Source organism: Fukomys damarensis, unplaced genomic scaffold, assembly GCF_012274545.1.
Source record: "Fukomys damarensis isolate Sample0158 unplaced genomic scaffold, DMR_v1.0_HiC HiC_scaffold_2, whole genome shotgun sequence".
NCBI lineage: Eukaryota > Metazoa > Chordata > Mammalia > Rodentia > Bathyergidae > Fukomys > Fukomys damarensis.
The window spans coordinates 51,574,588-51,593,679 of NW_022900914.1; positions in this window are offsets into that span (position 1 = coordinate 51,574,588).

The following is a 19,092-nucleotide window of genomic DNA, read 5'->3' on the forward strand; positions in this document are numbered from 1 at the left end:
CTCACACTCAATGCATTACAAAATTCTAGCATTTCTAACTCCAAATGATACCCTAAGTTTATGCATTTTTCCAATGTCCATTTCTATCACCAACTCATATCCAGAATACAACCCCTAGTGTTTGTTTGCTCTCTGTATTGCTCCATCCCTCAAATACCATAGAATTGCCAAAAGATATTTTATTACACATTCTTTATCTCTTTTAAACTTTTCCCTCTGCTTGGATTGGAATCAAATTTAAATTAAAATAAGATTCCCTTCCCACTCCCTGCACAACCTTTTCTCTTGTCTCTCAAAGATCATTGCAAGTTCTTTTGGTGTTTCTCAGCATTCACTGAACTTCAGCTACATTGACTATCAGTTCTTCAAACATGCACAGTACTTTTCAATGCAGAGAATGACTTTTCACATATATTCTGTCTCACTGAAATGATTCACAGCCCACTCTTTACCTAGTGAACAACTCTGACCTTGCCTTTAATGCCATAGCTTAAATATCACTTCAAGAATTCTCTCTTCTCTAGCTGATATAAATTGTGTTCTCCTATAACTCTAACTTTCTACTTTTATATTGTTTATAAAATTTGTAATTTGATAGGTGAGCTCTATATTTAATAAAGTTTATTTGTATCTTAATGACTATCTCACCTGAAATACATAGAGGATCCTTGAGAAACTATGTATGACCCTGATGTCAATAAAATGATGGAAAGTTAGTATGAAGAGAGATAAAGGTTAGTGGTCATATCTGTAATTTATTTTCCTAAAATAGAGAGGGCAACTAATTGGAAAGAAAAAGTAAGTTCAAAGTTGTCATGAAGAAATGTCTCTTTAAAATGAAGAAAATATTAACCTGAAGACAGAAAAGGCATGATATTCTTAAAAACAATAGTCAACTCAGAATGATTAATATCAAAACAAGGACTAGGAAAATGTACTTGAAATGCTTGTATATTCAGGTGCAAAGGCATGTATTTTCAAAGGTGAAAAGTTCTGGCTGACTCAGACTTATCTACTACAACTTAAATGTCAGAAGTCAGGGAAACAATGCCAATACATTGTGTAAAAAGTTAATATGATGCAATAACAATGTATCCAGCTGATATGAGTGTCAAGTATGAACACAATGAGAAGACATCCTCAAATATCTCAGAACTCAGAGAAATAATGCTTAGTCATCCTTCTTGGACAATCTTTCCAGTGCACAATTGCAGAGAATTCATTATTGCATCAGAATGTAAAACTGTGGGAAAGAGAATTGCTGGTAAATGGAATGGTGATGAATGCTAAATTAATTAACATGAACTTAAGACTAAGCATGTGTAAATGAAGCTTATAGAACAAAATTTGGTTTTATTATGCCTTGATATGCAAAAATAATATCTGGAAACAATACTTATCAGGAGAGAAGCGGAAGAGACACCAATTTTTTGACACCAATTACCTCATCTTTAATGGTACCCATCAATTCATATTTATAGTGGACAAATAAGTTCTTCTCTTTCAAGTATTATACCCTAGTGATTGAAGACAAACTGAATATACATTAGAAATGCAAATAAATACTTCTCATATCATAAAGCAATTGAGTTGCTATATTGAACATAGAGCAGAAATCTTAGTAAAGGAAAAACTTTAGATAAACAATTAGAGAAGGGCTGTGGAAAAGTGATTTACTTTCTATATGTGATATAGCATACTGTTACAGATAACAATGGCTGTCTCATCTTATGTTTTAAATATATGTTTCTTTAAATTTTGAGGAAATATCATGACATGACAGACATATTTAAATCAGCAAAGTCATTCAGTTTAACTTTAGAGTTACTATTTTGTCTTCTGTTAAATTCAACCAAAACCATAATATATAGTTTATATTAAAATAGAGTGATATAATACCATATCTTTTTTTTTGGGGGGGACCAGGGATTGAACTCAGGACCTTGAAAGGCAGGCAGTGGCACCACTGAGCTAAGTCCCCAGCCCCATTTCTATAGATCTATCTGTGAGCATTTACTCTATTTGGTGAAAGAGTTATGAGCTAGTACAGATAACATCAGGCACCTATTTGAACAAATCTGGCTTATGAATTGTGCTGAAATTTTTGTTTTGTAAAATAATAGTTTTTAAAAGGTTTATTTTATAAAAGACTTGTAAATGTTTCTTGTTTGCTCAACATATTAAAATGTTACTTTTAATTATTTAAGACCAAATATCTGATTTTATTCAATTTTCTTGGTTTCATCCAACTTGAACAATTTGTGAGAGGAAATGAATATTTCTTTTAAATATAAATTGCTTTTGTTTGTGACTTTGGTGAGGAAAAGAAGATGGAAGATTGCTATTGACAGAGCTTTTAAAACTGAATTGTCTTATACTTGAACCAATTTCATATTCATAAAAGATTTGGTTCTAGCTTTCAAATAGAAAGTGGCAAACAGAAGAAGAATGACAGAGAAAAATGCTCATCTTAGGATGTGCTCTAAATAGCAAAACAATCACTATCAAATAAAACCTTACTTCAGCTGTTATGAAATGTTTTATATTTTTCTGTGTTCCATAGCTTTCGAGTCAATGCCTCATATATAGGGTCACCCAGAAAAAATATGGTGTTAAATAAACATCCTGGCTCCTTTCATGTATTTTATTTTCTGTATTTTCACATAGGCAAAATGAGGTAACAGTGTTCTAATGAAAAGAAAATAAACAATGAAATAAATGTGGACATTTTAAGCAGTTGTAAATCAACATTATCCCACTAAAAAATTTTAAAATGCCAACAAAATATATCTAAAACTAAGACTCATTTTGTTATTCCTGGAAAATTTTGCAAAATATAAAAATATTACATTATGTGTTAGGAATTAACAAAGCTGAGAAATACATAAATCAAAATGCTCAATAGAAAGTGAAATAATAAAAGCTGGGGATAATATTTTATATGACCAAGTTAGTCACTCTACATTCCAGAAATGGTAAGATAACTGTCTATTTATAGATATACTTTCAGTCTATCTGGATAGATCTTTGTTGTTCTAAAATTACAGAGACATGTGCCCTACCCATTGGGGAACATCAGTTATACCAGTTGATAGGGAAATAATTAATAGTTTATTCACACCATTGAAATTATAAACTGTCAATAAATATTGCTCCCATTTTTTTTTTGGTCAAAGCTTGAAACTAAGAGACAGAAAGATAGAATCAGATAAAGGAAAATTTGGTATTTGCATTGTTATTGATACAATCTAGGTTGTCAGACATGCTTTTGGTTTGCAAACAATGGGTTTGTATATTTCCTTTATTAACTCTTCTGTGATCTCAATCTAAACTTGGGCCCTCACATGTGAGGAGGTGTTTGTATATTACAAAAGGAATATTAAGCCATACCTGATAAGGAATGGTGAAGGAAGTGCAGGGTTATGGGGAAAAAATAAGAATCAAGATGCATCATGTAAGGGTACAGGATCCCAGTGATGAATGTATCTGTATTGTATACCTAAAAAGTATCAACAAACTCAAAAATATATGACAATATATGAGGAAAAAAAAACTCTACTTAAAAGCAAAAGAGAGAGAGAAAGGGGAAGGGAGGGAGGGAGAGAGAGAGAGAGAGAAATATTTACAGATGTGTGTCCTCCATTTCACTTAAGAGTATGGCCCCAATGTTCATGCATTTAGCTATAAATGTCTCTAGTTTCTCATTCTTTATGGCTGAGTAGTACTTCATTTTATAAAAAACAAAAAGAAAAAAAAACAAAAACAAAAACACACTTTCTTTTTCCAGTCTCTAGTTGATGGGCAATTGGCTCTTCTATCGTGTTTATTGGATAATTTAAATAGATTATCATCACTCAATTGAGAAATATAAATAAATAGATCTTCATCATTCTTTTTGGCAATTAAGTGTTGCTCCTCACAATAAGTAAATTCCCCAATATTTTACGTATCTATATATCTGCATGTCTATGTCTATATCATATCTATTACCTATATTTATATTTTCCCTCCTGTGGTGAGGATTCAATCCAGATCCTCATGCATAGTAGAGAAATATTCTAACACAGCCAAATCCCCAGGTCTTGTCTAAAACTTTTTAACTTAAAAATAATATTAAAAAATCATAATATGCCTGGGTATTAAAATATCAGAGGAGTGTGAATGTTCCCAACACAAAGAAAGTATGTATTACTAAGGTGATAGCTATGCCATTTACATAGATCTAATCATTGTGTATTGTAGACATGTATGGAACTATCATGCTGTACTCACACATATTTATGATTACTATATGTCATTTAAAAATAAAATATTTTATAAATTAAAAACTCAGTGGCCAAAATATAAGCACACATGTACCTCTTTCTATTTCATTTTTATTATTAAATTCTAACGAAAATTATGAGAAACATATCTTAATTGCCAACATTGAAAAGAAAATGTATAGAAGGAATAAATAGCTAAAATCTACAATTAAGGAATTAATTATATAAGTATATTAGATTTTCCAGAATTGTTTGGGCAAATTTTATACTTACTTTGGTATTGGTTCAGTTTTCAAAAATACTCTTTTTGTAATGTGACACATTTTTCACTTGTAATACATAACAATTAAGTGGCTTGTCAGTGGAAAAGTCATAAACAATAAATGACAGTTCATTCTGATATTATTAATATATGAACCACAGAATCAGTTGATTCTGCGATTTTTGTCAGTCAAAGTGACATAATTGATTGGATCCATTTAATTTTTTGAATGTGTTAACTTGATGACTTAAAAATCTAGATTTATTACGTTTTCAAGGCACGCTTTTTTTTTAGAGAGGCATTTTTTGAACTACAGAGCAACAACTGCTCAGAACTACTTCCAAATATTGCTCAGAAGGATGGCGTTTGTGTACTTGAGGGACCAAGGGAGACAATGCAAAGCCCTAATCTGAGCCAGAGACAAATAATGCCATGGCACAAATCATAGCAGTAGTCATGAACCAAAACCTGCCTTTCTTGCCTAAGGCTGAACTTCATAGGCTCACCTGCACAGACATAAATTTATTTTTGTTAAAAGAGTAGGAAAGTGTATTGGGGAATTGGAATGTGGAATTGGAATAGTCTTGAGAGGCAAGCAGGATCTTGAATGGATTGTTAACAAGCTCACTTCTCTGAGAAAGTTTAATAGAGCAACGTCATGATGGATTGATACAATGGGGGTCAAATAAAAATCAACCAGTAAGAGTATAATGTGACCATTTGGCTAATTTTGATCTAATAACAGCAAGGGAATATAGATGACCCATTAATCTTGGTTGATAATCTATAGTCTTAGTTTTGTCTTTATTGTTAGTCTTAGACACCTTAGTCTAGGCTACCCCTAATGAGATAATGGTCTATATATATATAAGGCTGGGACCTCAAAAGGCTGGGACCAATAATCTCAAGCTTTTGTTTAGCCCTTAGGGAAGTATGTAAATCTGGCCATTGTGGTTATAATCTTTTTTAGATGCACCTCTAGCCACACGGATATTTTATTATTATTCATTAGCTCTTTTTAGTACATTTTAGGTATAATATATGATGGCATTCATCTTTGGGGATTTATACCTTTACACAAAAAGGAAAACATAGAAACAAACACTTTGTAAATAGAAATGTCTTCACTTCAGATCCTCATTTTTGGATTTGACCTTTAAATTTTGGGGAACAATTTTTTACAGTTCTTTATATATTCTAGACAGTAGCTCTTTGAGGTACAACTGGCAAAAAATGTTTCCCATTCTGTGGGTTTTCTGTTCCCTCTGTTGGTGGCTTCTCTTGCTGTGCAAAAGCTTTTTAGCAAGATGAGACACAAATTCTTGATTCTTTATAACATTTCCTGTGTGATTAGTGTTTTATTTGTAAAGTATTTGCCTACACCAATGTGTTTCAGAGTTCTACCTATTGTATCATCCAACAGATATAATGTTTCTGTTTTAATATTTAGATATTTCATCCATCTTGACCTCAGTTTAGTGCATTGTGAGAGATAGGGGACTAGTTTTAGTCTTTGGCATGTAGAAAGCCAGTATTTCCACCACCATTTATCAAAGATGCTAGCCTTCTTCCAGTGAAGGTGTTTGGCTCCTTTATCAAAGATAAGGTGATTGAATATGTTTTGACTTGTTTCAGCATCTTTTTTTCCCCTCATTGAATTTACAGGTATTTTTAGGTATACAGTTACATTCATCATTGGCATGTTGTACCTTTACATGACAGGTCTTGGTTCTCATTTTTTCTCCTTACCTCTGCCCTCCCTTCACCCCCTCCTCCCTTCCTTATTTACAAAAACTTTGCTTCCATTTTTTCATTTTCTCATATTTTTCTTTTCTTTTACTTCCTTCCCCCTACCCTTCTCACTTCCCTTACACATTTAGCCCTTTCCTTCCTATTGAACATTGTCAATTATATCTTTAGTATCTTATTTACAATTATGGATATTCAAGAAAGATATTAACAAGGATTACAACCCTAACCTTCTTAGGAGGTTGGGTGACTCACCAAATTATTAGGATCGTGCAGAAAACATTTCTTTATATCTTGGTTTCTCCTTGAACTTGGAGGACCATGTCCAAGATATTGGCTGTTCGCTTACCCTAATTACCATTCTAGTTCTGGTCTCTAAACTTTGATTGTCAAACATCCAGAAGAGAAGAACAGCTATATCAAGCTTCTAGAAAAAGTAGAGCAAGTGCAAAGCTCATACAAGGGAGGAAATTATAAACATCAGAGCAGAAATTAATGTAATCCATTCTAAGCATACAATGCAAAGAATCTTTGAAACTAAAGAGGTTCACTATAAACTGAAGACAAGAGAAAGAAATCCACTGCCACCAATGTATTGTCATTCAATATATTTCTGGGAACATTAGCCAGAGCAATTAGACAAAAGAAAGAAATAAAAATAACAATAGGAAAGGAAGAAGTTAAATTATCATTATTTGTGGATCACATGATACTCTACATAGCACACCCAAAAAACTTTACTGAAAGACTTCCTGATTTAATATCCAAGTTCAGTAGCATGGCTGGTTACAAAGTCAGCTCTCAAAAATCCGTCGCCATTCTGCATTCAAATAACAAACTCACTGAGAAAGAAATTAAGGAAACAACACCTTTCACAATAGCATCAAAAAGTTTTCATTTTTTCCCTATATAATTTTGGAGATTCCACTGAGATAAATGAAAGGACCCATCATATCTCAGTGAAAGGAGTCACTGGAAAGGTGGATTTTGTCTGAGGCACTTCTCTGTGGTTGCTGGATTCCAGGACAACATTTCCAGAATGCAACTTGTTACAAGTGTTACATGTCAAGCAAGCATCAGGCCGTGAGTCAAATGATAATTTTTTAAAAAAATCTTATGTGATATAAATGCTATATTTGTACCACTACACCTAGAAATGCTCAGTTTCTGAGTAGTCTAGACAATGTCACATGCTTCTTTGATGACATCCTATTAAAGGATAACAATTCAGGTAAAATCTTCTTTGTGTACCAGATGGGGATGATTGACTAAAAAGGCTACTGTATGCTAAGATAGAGATTTAAGTGTGTTACAAAGATAATATCATGATGGTCATGCTAAAATACTATGTGTGTATAAAACTTTATAATTGTTTTCTGTTGACATTCTGCAGGTATGCAACTTCTTAAACAACCATGATTGTTAAAAATTAAAAGTCCTTTGACTATATTTATATATCCAAATGCTTGAGATCCAGGTGAGATTGTGAAACTCCCAACTGCTAGATATCATATGCAACAAGGTTGTGTTCCCCAGAGTTGAAGAATTAATTATAAGGAGCAATGGAGGTGAGGAATAGGAAAATTTTTTAAAAAGTAGGAAAATTTATTGGGGAATTGGAATGGGGAAGAGGAGTGGGAAACTGGAAGAGCTCCTGAGAAACAAGAGAAGTTCTGAAAGGGTTGCCAAAATCCTTTGTTTTAACTAAATCATTCAAGGAAAGGAAACATTTATATAATTATCAAGAATGGAATTTGATACATTAATATTGATTGTTTTTAGTTGCCAGAAGTAAGGATATCTTTATCTGTCTAGCTATCTGATCTTTTCAGTTACTAATCCAATATTTGGCATGAAGTTCATTTATGCACATTAAATTCATCAAAACTAGCATGATGGTACATGTCTGTAATCCAGCACCCTTGGATTGTGAAGAAAGAGTATTGTATCACATTTGCTGCACTAGTGAATGCTGTCTCATAAGGTAAGAAAAAAATGGAAGGAACTAGGGATGTAGCTCAGTGTGAAGGATCAGGATTCAATCCTGGGCAGCAACCCTCAACAAAGAAAAGCAGGAAAAAATAAAACAATATACAAATAAATGAATAAATAAGCAAATATTATAAATTATCTTTCAGAATCTACCGTGTAGAACATTTCTTTGTGCTTATGTATATGTGAATAAACAGTTCAAAGCACAAGAGGCCCAATCTCTTCTTAAAAAATCTTGCACAAATGCACATTCTTTTTCTGCTGGTTCATTAACTATAGCACTTTCCTTCATAGATCACCAAAGCACTTTACCATGTCCAGCTAGTTAAATCTTTCATCAGAAAGTGGCTCATTTGCTTCTCATTGTGAAAGAACTAAAGCACTTTTCTATTTACAATGCTCAGTACTGTGCTTGGTCTAATTCCAAAGGTTGTGCAGAAACAGGACTACTTTTCTGGTGCAGGCGTTTCTTTTATCATCTTTCATTGTTCTTTCTTCATTTGGTATAGTACAGCTCTAAACAATAACCTGACCAAATATCAGGACAAAATGAAGGACATTACTGATAGGTTTGTAATTTCAAAGACTGGGAACAAGTTCTGAGGATGCTGATTATTGCCTGGGAGTGTGGCCCATCAATTCTAATGTGCAGGACATATTTAATCTGTTTCAATTTGACACTTTGGTGGGAGTAAATTTCCTTGTTTGTTGCATAATTAAGAAATACAGTTACACTCCTAATGTTTAATTTGGATGCTAGTAGGATCTTAATAAGGGAATATTATCACATTAGCTCATTAAAGGTATTTTTGGATAAATGTAGATACACATAGATATAGATATGCATGTTTTTGGATATTTGTTTAAATTATTCCTTCATTATTGCAGAGTGAATATGAATCCATGCTGATTTGAGTGATCATACATATATATACATTCACTTCCAAGGTGATATAAGCTTTATGTCTCATAAACATATACTAATAAAAAATTAAATAAAAAAGAAAATGCCATCAATTTCCAATAATAGACTTGACAAATACATTGTTATTTAAATGTAAGATTTAGGTGTTTGCATATTTTTATACATTTTCTATTCTGTTTAAATAATTTACTTATTACAAAATTATATATTTTTTAAAACTACCTTAATTTTCTAAAATATTATAACAAGAAATAAGAATTTTTTATTTTATTACTCCTTCATAAGTTTACCACTATGAAATTAAAATCATTGTATCACATGCCCAAAATATCTTTTTGTAAAGCCACTGAAGTCATCATATTGTAATTTGAAGTTCATAATGCAAAATATGTTCTTTTCCTTTATTCAGCTTGTAAAATGTCACTCAATACATTTTCTGCATTATTCCTTTTGAACAGGTTGGTTTTTGTGAGAAGTTTAAAACACTATATTTGCAAGCAAACTTGTTATTTTATAGAAATCACTGGCTTTTTATTCTGTTTATAATGATCCACCTCATTGAAATTTCTCATCCATCAAGTTTTTACACATTACCCTTGAAATGCTATCAATTTCTTTGCAAAACCAAATGTATTTATCTTTCTTTGAAAGATTTGCTCTTCCAGGTTTTTTTTGCTTGTTTTTGTTGCTGAAGTTCATGTCACACTTGCTGCATTTGCAGAAAAGTTTTCAATAATGACATTTAAGAGAAACATCCTTGATGTAGGGGATTTATATTAGGATGTTCCTCAAATCTAGCAGGAAGAAAGGTTACATACATTTAAGATGGGAAAATGTTTTCATATTGAAGAAAATTAATTCAGCATATTATGAGCTCAAATGAGACTATTTCAATTGGAAAATGTTTTAATAAAATTCAACATTCTGTAAAAACTAAACAACTCATAATAAAACATTAACTGAAATGCAGCATTGGCATGACTCTTAAATACTAAAATTAGAGAGTTTTCCTACTAGAGAAGGCTTCTGTTTACTCTCATTGGGTCCTTTAAAGTCCATAATGAACACTAGAAATGTCTATATACTAGTTACAATAAATGTAATAGTGAATGTGTATATACACATATTTTCTGTCAATGTACATTTTTCTGAAGAACAGATTTATGGCTCTAGCATAGCAACAGATTCAAAATCATATTGTCTAAACATGAAAATTAAAAGAATGATGAGTAGAATAAAAGTAAAAAAAAGAAGGAAGGAAAGGAAATCGATACCTAACAATACTTATTTAAAAAGTGTCATTTTTGCTATAAAAAGTCATTGTAATTAGACAAGAAAAGTCAAATAGTAATGTCCCTGCACATTTCTTTTTATAAGTCCTAACGTTATTTAAAGATAAAATAAACAGATGAAAAACTACAATTTCTGTAAATACTTCTTTGGTTTAGGCAGAGTTTTGACAGCAGATCTGAAAGTATCTTCTTATGAGAAAAAGTATTCTGATATTCTGAATTCTAAAATGAACAAAGATTTCTTATGTTTCAGTAGCTATAAAATCAAATGCAAAACCAGTAGCATTACATAAAATATTTCAGAATAAACCATTATTCATGAAAAACTTGCTTAATGGAGACCAAAAGGCAACATTCCTTTTCTCTGATTAACCAAAAGTAAATTTGTGCCTCAATTTCATATGGAATGTTGACTCAAAAATTAATGGACACATACATGGCTCTACCTATCTATATTTAATTACATTTTATTGCTTAAATATTAAACTGGTTATATTATATCAGAATCACAGCTATGTTCATACTGCTGCTAAGAAAGGTGATAATGTTTCCAGTAGTACCCTGCAATTAGCAAATTTATTGATTGCCTACTATTCTTAATACTGTGTTCTATGCTAATAACATTTTATGTCTCTCTAAATTATTTTTTTCTTTATTGGTACATTTTAGTCATACAATATAGTTACATTCATCATTGGGATCTTGTACCTTTATAAAATAACTTTGTGTAAACTCTCTCATGATCAGGTTCAAAACAGATTGCCCACTATTGGTTATAAGTGTACATCTGTGTAACTTATCTTTGCAAAAAGCTTTCCCATTAATAGTAATTGGACAAGTCATTCATATTTCTCATTTCTTTTATAAAACTGCTTTCTATTGAAGGTTTGAAATCAAGTCCACCTTTCTGCACTTGTTAAGTTCTCTATGCACTCTGAGATGATAGCCTTGTCTGCATGGGCCAGGAAAACCTCAGAAAAGATTGTATCTGGAGTGGTCAGATCCCTTCAGGGCACCTGTCCATTCATGGCAGTGATTCTCACCTTGGTCTTCTTATCCAAAGGAAATTCAAACCAGGTGTTTTGGAAAAATTCTTTTTTCTATCTTTATTCTGGAAGAATTCCTAGGGCATAGTTTTAGCCAACAAATATTTTGGGTGTTGCTTTCAAATTTAAGTGATTTTAAGAGGAAATAAAGGGCCCCTTTTTCAGGTCTTTATATAATCATAGAAGGTGTAGTTCTCCAACAGTGAAGAAATAAAGAGTTGAAATTTGTGTTAATTGGTAGGTATTTTAACTTTCTCTTCCTAAATCATCTTCTGAACTAAGAAGGTTTCAATGGACACATCTACTCTCCTAGTATTCTCCTGTATTAAGGTTAGGAAAATTTTTGTTCCTACCAAGAATACTGGATGATGATGTGTTTCTTTTCAATAAAACAGAGTACTACAGAGTACTACTCAGTCATAAAGAACAAGAAACTAGAGATATTTATAACTAAGTGGATGCACATTGAGGCCATAGACTTAATTGAAATTAATAGGTCACACATGTGTAAATACTGTATCACTTCTCTGGTGTGAAAAACTAAAAGTGTAAATAAGGATCAAAATCTATAAGTAATGTGTAATAGGAAGAAAATGTCTAAAAGAATAGAGAAAGGAGGGGTAGGGGATTGCTGAAAAGGGGAATAAAAAATATGTAAAAAGGAAAAACAATGAAACAACGTCTCTGTAAACAGGGAAGGATGGAGGAGGTGTAGGGAAGGCTGAGGAATGGGGAAAATAAGAACCAAGACCTGTCTTGTAAAAGTACAGGATCCCAATGATGAATGTAGCTGTACTGTATACCTAAAATGTACCAATAAACATAATAAAGATTAAAAAAGAACATGCCACATTATACTTATCATAGCAAAGTAGTGAAATCTATCTAGTTTTATCTCTTTTTAATGTACTTATTGCTTAAACTATCACAATATTTGCACATCTTTAATCTTTATTGCTAACCTTTAATTACCAGAAATATAAAAAATGCCAGAATTGGCACAATTTTTAAGGTGTATATTTACTCTTAACACTGCATCAAGCATACCACGTATCACCTAAGTTCATGAGCTCTTTTGTTTGGACAGAACAACTTATTACCCAAATTGAAATTTAAATGAAGCTGGATATTAATAAAACATTTATGGTAGTCTTCTGAATACACACTGTAATGTGGAGTTCATTGTCAGTTCAAGAGAGGAAAAGAAAGGAAAAATTATGTGGAGGGAGAAGTAAAGCTATCAGTATTATGACACAACCCAAAAGAGCAAAGCTTTTATAATCTGGTCTTAATCAGCCATTGGCTGGGGATCATTTTGGTCCAAAGTGGCTTTCCTTCATGTTTGGTAATTCATGAAGGGGCTGACAACGCTTTTAATGGTTGAAATATCAAGCAATTGTTTCAAATAGGAATCTAAGTTGTCTATCTCTGTGTCCATTCATCACAGCAGTGTTTTAACTGTAGAAACATATATTAATGTACCATTTATGCATTAGCAGGATATTTGTGGAAGGTGAGGAAAAATGGGGGGCACAAAATGTGCAAATTAAAGCACAGATGATCTTTTTGAGATTATGTGCTTTGAATCCTGAAGCTTTAAAAAGATTAGGATGAATGAATGAATGAATTTTCTCGAGAACTATCTTTATTTAATTTTAGTAGTGTTTATTAAAGAGTATTAAGAAATTGCAGTTAGAAAAAAAAAATACTACTTAAGGCCTGGAATTTAGCTCAGTGATTCTGCCACCTGCCTTGCAAGCAGAAGGTCCCTAGTTCAATCCCAGATACAAAAAAAAAAAAAAGAAAAAAAGAAATTGCAGTTGGAATGAATAAAAAAAAACACACAGTTTACAAGAATGAACAGGACCTCAATATTCTTATATCTGAATCAATAAATAATTGACACTGATAATAATAAGAACAACAAGGAAGAGTAGGGAACGGGTTAAAAATAAGAACCAAGATACATTATGTAAAAATACAAGCTCACACTGATGAATGTTATTATATTTTATACCTAAAATGTACCAATAAACTTAATGAACACATTGCTAATAATGAAAAAGTTAAAGGCACCAGAACTGCAGAATTAAAATATCAGTGATAAATTGTAGTAGTGGTGTAACAAACATAGGTTGTGAATATTTGGTCAATATAAAAATAGGTAAAAATATGTGTCATTGTGCTTTTTTGAATAAAATCAGATCAATTAAGTAGGTAATATTACCAACAATTTTTCCTAATACTTGCAGCAGTAGAATGCAGACCTGCCTTGAATGAAGTCCTCTCTTCATTAATTCCATATATTTCACTGAGGCAAATTATAACCTTAGCTTTTCACTCACAACTCCCATTGGTAACAATGTGCTTTATAGAAGAAAAAAATCTGGATTCATCCAGAGACAAAGAAAGAAGATGAAAAATAAGTCTGACAGCACAGTGAGACAAAGCCTGCCTTTCCAGGCGTTGCATGGCCACGAGTGCCACCAGTATCAGTGAAGCCCATTCTGGAGTCCTTTATCAGGCAAGGCTACTATAGAGGACTCTTTCCTCTGTAGTTTGGGGTATTTCTTTCAGGAAGTCTGCAGCAATCTGAATAAAACTAAGGCTTTCTAATTATGTAGTCAAATGTTTTGGTTAAATGCCTCATTCCTTGTTCTAATTATCACCTATCCCAAAGGGGAGAGCTTCACTTTACAAAATGCAGGGAGAACAAGGTTAACTTCCCCTCCCAAATTTCTGCATAGATGAGGAAACACTCAGCTGGAGTCTTCAACGTATTTAACTGCAGTGTTTACCAATGTAATTTGCTGTTTTTCTCAATAGAAATTTACTCAAAACTAACAAACACCCTTTGAGGAAAAAATGAAAAAAAAATGTACTCACTAAAATTTAAAAGCTAGAATTTTGAGTTAATGAATTTGCGTTACCAAAAAAGAAATTGTTAATGGTTCTTAAATTAGCCAGAGATTAAATTTAGGAAAAATTAATACCTTAAAAACCCATTTAATAACTAATTAATTTCTTATATGTCCCAATACAGATAATGATACTAACACCTTAATGCTATCTCTCACATGCTCACTCACACTACAGCTTCTGTGAACAAACACAGGGCATGCACTTTTAATTCCAACCTTCAGATAAGTAGTAGCTTAAAATGCTTTCCTGTATTGTAATGTTTTCTTAAAATACTTGATTGACCCCAACAAAACATTCACAAAGCTTATCTTATATTCTAATCTGACCAGAAGTACTTTAGTATTTTGAATAGATTACCCATTTATTTTTATTTTTACTTAATTATCTTTTGCATATACTTGTAATTGTGAATAGAAACATATTTGGTGAGATCTTTCTAGGTACTCTACTTTACGAATTCTCATGGCATCTCCTATCCCAAGATGCTGTAAATTTAGTTATATTTTTACCTTTTCTGAAAGTAGATAATTATACAATGTGTTACATTTTGTAGGTAATTATATGCTATTAATATCCATTATCTCACTCAAGAGCTTATCTTTTCTAAAAAAATTACACATATCTTGTAACAGCTTTCATTCGCTTGCTTCCATTTGCTTGCTAAATTGAGTCATTTCAATGTCCTCTATCACCAACAATTAAACATATTTGCAATTGTAAGATTTCATGTCATTACATATTAGTGATAATAATCATGCTTTTTTTCATCATTTTTAACCTTCCTTACCTCAAAACTTACCATCATGTCTATTTTACTATGATTTATCTTTATCAGAGTAATTATGATTCAATGCAGAGAAAGAACAGCATAAAGAGAGTAGAAAAGTCCACTACAATTAAGCATGCATTTTAGACACAAATAGGGGTTTGCAAGAGGTATATGCAATGACATTACATAGCATCTAGATTATCTAGTGATAGAAAATAGACTCAAAACCTTGCAGGTGTCTGCAAATCCAACTACAGTCCTCAAAGAGAAAAGGCATAAAAATAGATTGTGATTACAAAGAAGTGGGTAAAAATGGAAAAGGGAAGGTATGGCGACTTATTTCTAAATAGTACAGCATGGAAATGTGGAAAAGGAATTTTACACTCTGTAAATCTGACAAACACTACTTTATCCAGGTGATAAAGGTCAATACTAACAGCGGTAGGTCCTGTTGATCATAGGTAATTTTGACATGCTGTGTTGGGAATGGAAATTTTCCTGTGGTTTTCTTGGGTGTCTATGCCACTACAATAAAAATACAATAGGCTGAAAAATTTCTGTAAAGAAGAAAAATTTATTTTTCAGTTATGGAGTCTTAGGAGTCTAACATCAAAGTCCTGCCATGTTATGGTACCTTGTGAGGGCTGTCCTTTGCTTCCAAGATGGTACCTTACTTCTGTGTAATCTGAAGGGGAAGAATAACAAGTCCTAACATGTAAAAGGGATGGAAAAGGGATGGAAGGAGCCAAAAGTGCTTCAAGAACTGTGAGGTAACTTCATGACCAAGTTATCTTGGAAAAGCTCCACATCCTGACATGTTCTCATCATTTACTAAGTTTCACACCATGAATTTTGGAGATGACTCACCAAAACTCTCACTTATTTTCAAGACTAAAACTCTGTTTAACCAGGAGAACATTCAAACAAACTCACATTGAAGAATTTTCTATAAATTATAAGACTTATTCTCCCAAAAATACTCAAGGCCATCAAAATAAAAGAAAAACCATAAAAAATAAAGTGTGAGAAAAGAAGTCTAAAGGAGACAGGCATGAAGACCAAATATAATGCAGTATATCAGTGATGGAATCTTAAGACAGAAAAAGAATATTAAGCAAAAGCTAAAAATTTGAGTAAAGCATGGGCATTATTTAATAGAATGCTAAATTTCTTCATGAATTATAATAAATAATTATAAAATAAGTATATAGGAACGCTATACTGTTCTTTCAAATTTTCTGTAGATTAAAATTATTTTAAAGAAAAAATATATAAAATGTTGATAAGGAATTATCTCCCCTGAGGATAAAATCACCATATTAAGGACTTGTTTGCTATATACAATATTGAAGGTTTTTTTTTTTCTTTTTATTGAGGTTATTGGTACAATCTAGGTATACAATACAATTACATTCATCGTTGGGATTCTTTACCTTTACATAATAGGTCTTCATTCTCATTTTTCCCCTTGTCCCTGCCCTCCCTCAACCCCCTCCTCCCCTCCCCATTTACACTTTATTTCCATTTTTTCAGTTTCTCATATTTTTTTCCTCTCCCTTATTACCAGCAACAGAACTTTGCTGTTGTCTGGATATTATTTTTTTCTTTGTTTTTTTTTTTTTAATGGAATGTGCTGAATGTCCATAATTTTGTTCAGATGACTGCAGAACCTGGAAAAGCTGTTGCTGCTATCGATGCATAACATACTATTATTAGTCTTTATATATACATATACACACACACACATATATATATATAAATTGAATTTTGGGAAACTTTAACGGTGCTGCCAACTTAGGAAAAAGTCATCCCAATTTACTGTGTTGACTTGGCATTATACAGAAATGGACAACCATATTGGTCTAGAAATGTTAATTTATTTTTTTTATTGATTTTTTTTCCATGTGTACAGGGGTAACACATCGTACTAAATATGTAAGGTCATATCTACGTGGGTTTGATTACAGAAACTAATAAAGTATTCTCTAAATAATGAAAAAAAATAATAAGATAAGACTATAAGAGAGAGAAGCAATTTAAATATGTTCAGGGACCATTTTCATCTCCAGAATTAAGGATTATTTTGATGTTACATCATTGCCTTTTCTCTTGTACTTTCTTTTGTAGTTTTATTTTAGGATTCCCTATTTTTAATATTCATACAGAGATTTCTTTAACTGAAATACCGAATAGTTTCTTCGGTGTGAAAAACTATAATAGTACACAGGATCCTAATGAGATAATTAACAATGTGAAATAGGAAGTAAAGGGCTAAAGGTGTAAGGAAAGTGGGAAGGGTGGGGGTGAGGGTTTTTTTTTTTGTAATGTTGCTATATAGCCCCAAGTCTGGTCCTTATGGGTAAAGACAGCAAATTATTAGGTATCACAGTTTGTTATTTTGTAGGCTGTGTTTGAGGCTATAGTTATTGCTGATTTTAGCTAGGATAACATAATTGTGCAGATCAGTTACTCTTCCTGCTATGCCAAGACTGAGATTGCTTAAGGATCATGAACAATACCAGTCCCAAAGAACCAGTGGCTGGGCAAAGTAGGCAGCAGCTTCTCCTCCCTAATAAATTGAAGTGGAAGGAACTTACAGCAGATTCAAAACCTGCAAATGAGCTATATCTGGAAGATATCACTGAGAAATAGTCATTTCCTAAGGTTTCTAAGAACTAACAAGAAATCCACTCACCATAAACAATTTATGAGCATTAACCCAGGAATTAAAGTAAGAAAGATTGAAAGATAGAAAATGAGAAGATATGGAAGCAGGAGGCAACCCCAGACTTCCAGAAGCTCTACAAAGCAAACCCAGAGGGCAAAGAGGGCAAAAGGGTGAAATATTTTGAAAGCCACACACCTGTATACTCAGAAGTGATAACAGCAGATGCAACAAAACAGATGAATGAGGCTCTAAAAAATAAGTAAGAAATAATTTCTTAGATAACTACAGAGATGGTGACCACTACAAAAGACATGCTTAGTGACTCCAGAGCAGAAAAAGTTTAAAAAATATTGAAGAATTTAGGAAAATGATGCAAGCCATGGATGCTCAAAATAAGAAAGAAATGGAATCCATGAAATAGATTCAAACAGATATCCAGGAGATTAAACATTTCATTTAAAGTATAAGCAACAGAATGAGACAGTCTTCTCAGAAATGTCTTCCAGGATTAGCTGGAGTCTGTTGTAAAATCCTATCTCCTCAGTTTACTGGGGAAGAGAAGCTGCTGCATACTTTGTCCAGTACCTGGTTCTTTGGCACTGGTATTGTTTGATCTTTAGACAATATTCAATATAGAAGACAAGATTGCAGCTAGGGATCATCAAATAAAAGATTTCTTAAAAATCTTAAGGAACCATGAAAAATCAAATCCAACAGATACTAGATGATGCCAAGAAGAGCCACATAAAATTGAAAAAGCAGGAAATGCACAAATAACAAAAACAAATTTCACAGAAGTAATGGTAGAAAATTTCTTAACATAGAAAAATAATTTAACATACACACAAGTGAGATTTGGCTATTACAAACTGTGCCATTATAAACATGGGCACACATATATCACTGTGGCATACTACTTTTAATTATTTGGGGGAGATATACAGCAGAGAAATAGCTGGGTGAAATGGGACCTCTAATCTTAGTTTTTTTGAGGCATCTCCATACTGATTCCCACAGTGGTTGCACTAGTCTACACTCCTCCCAAGAGTGGAGCAGGGTTCCTTTTCCCACACAGCCCTGCCAGCATTTGTTACTGGTTGATTTATTGACAGTAGCCATTATTTCTGGGGTGAGCTGGAATCTCAGTTTTGTTTTTTTTGTTTTTTTTTTTTTTTTTTTTTTTTTTTTTTTTTTTTTTTTTT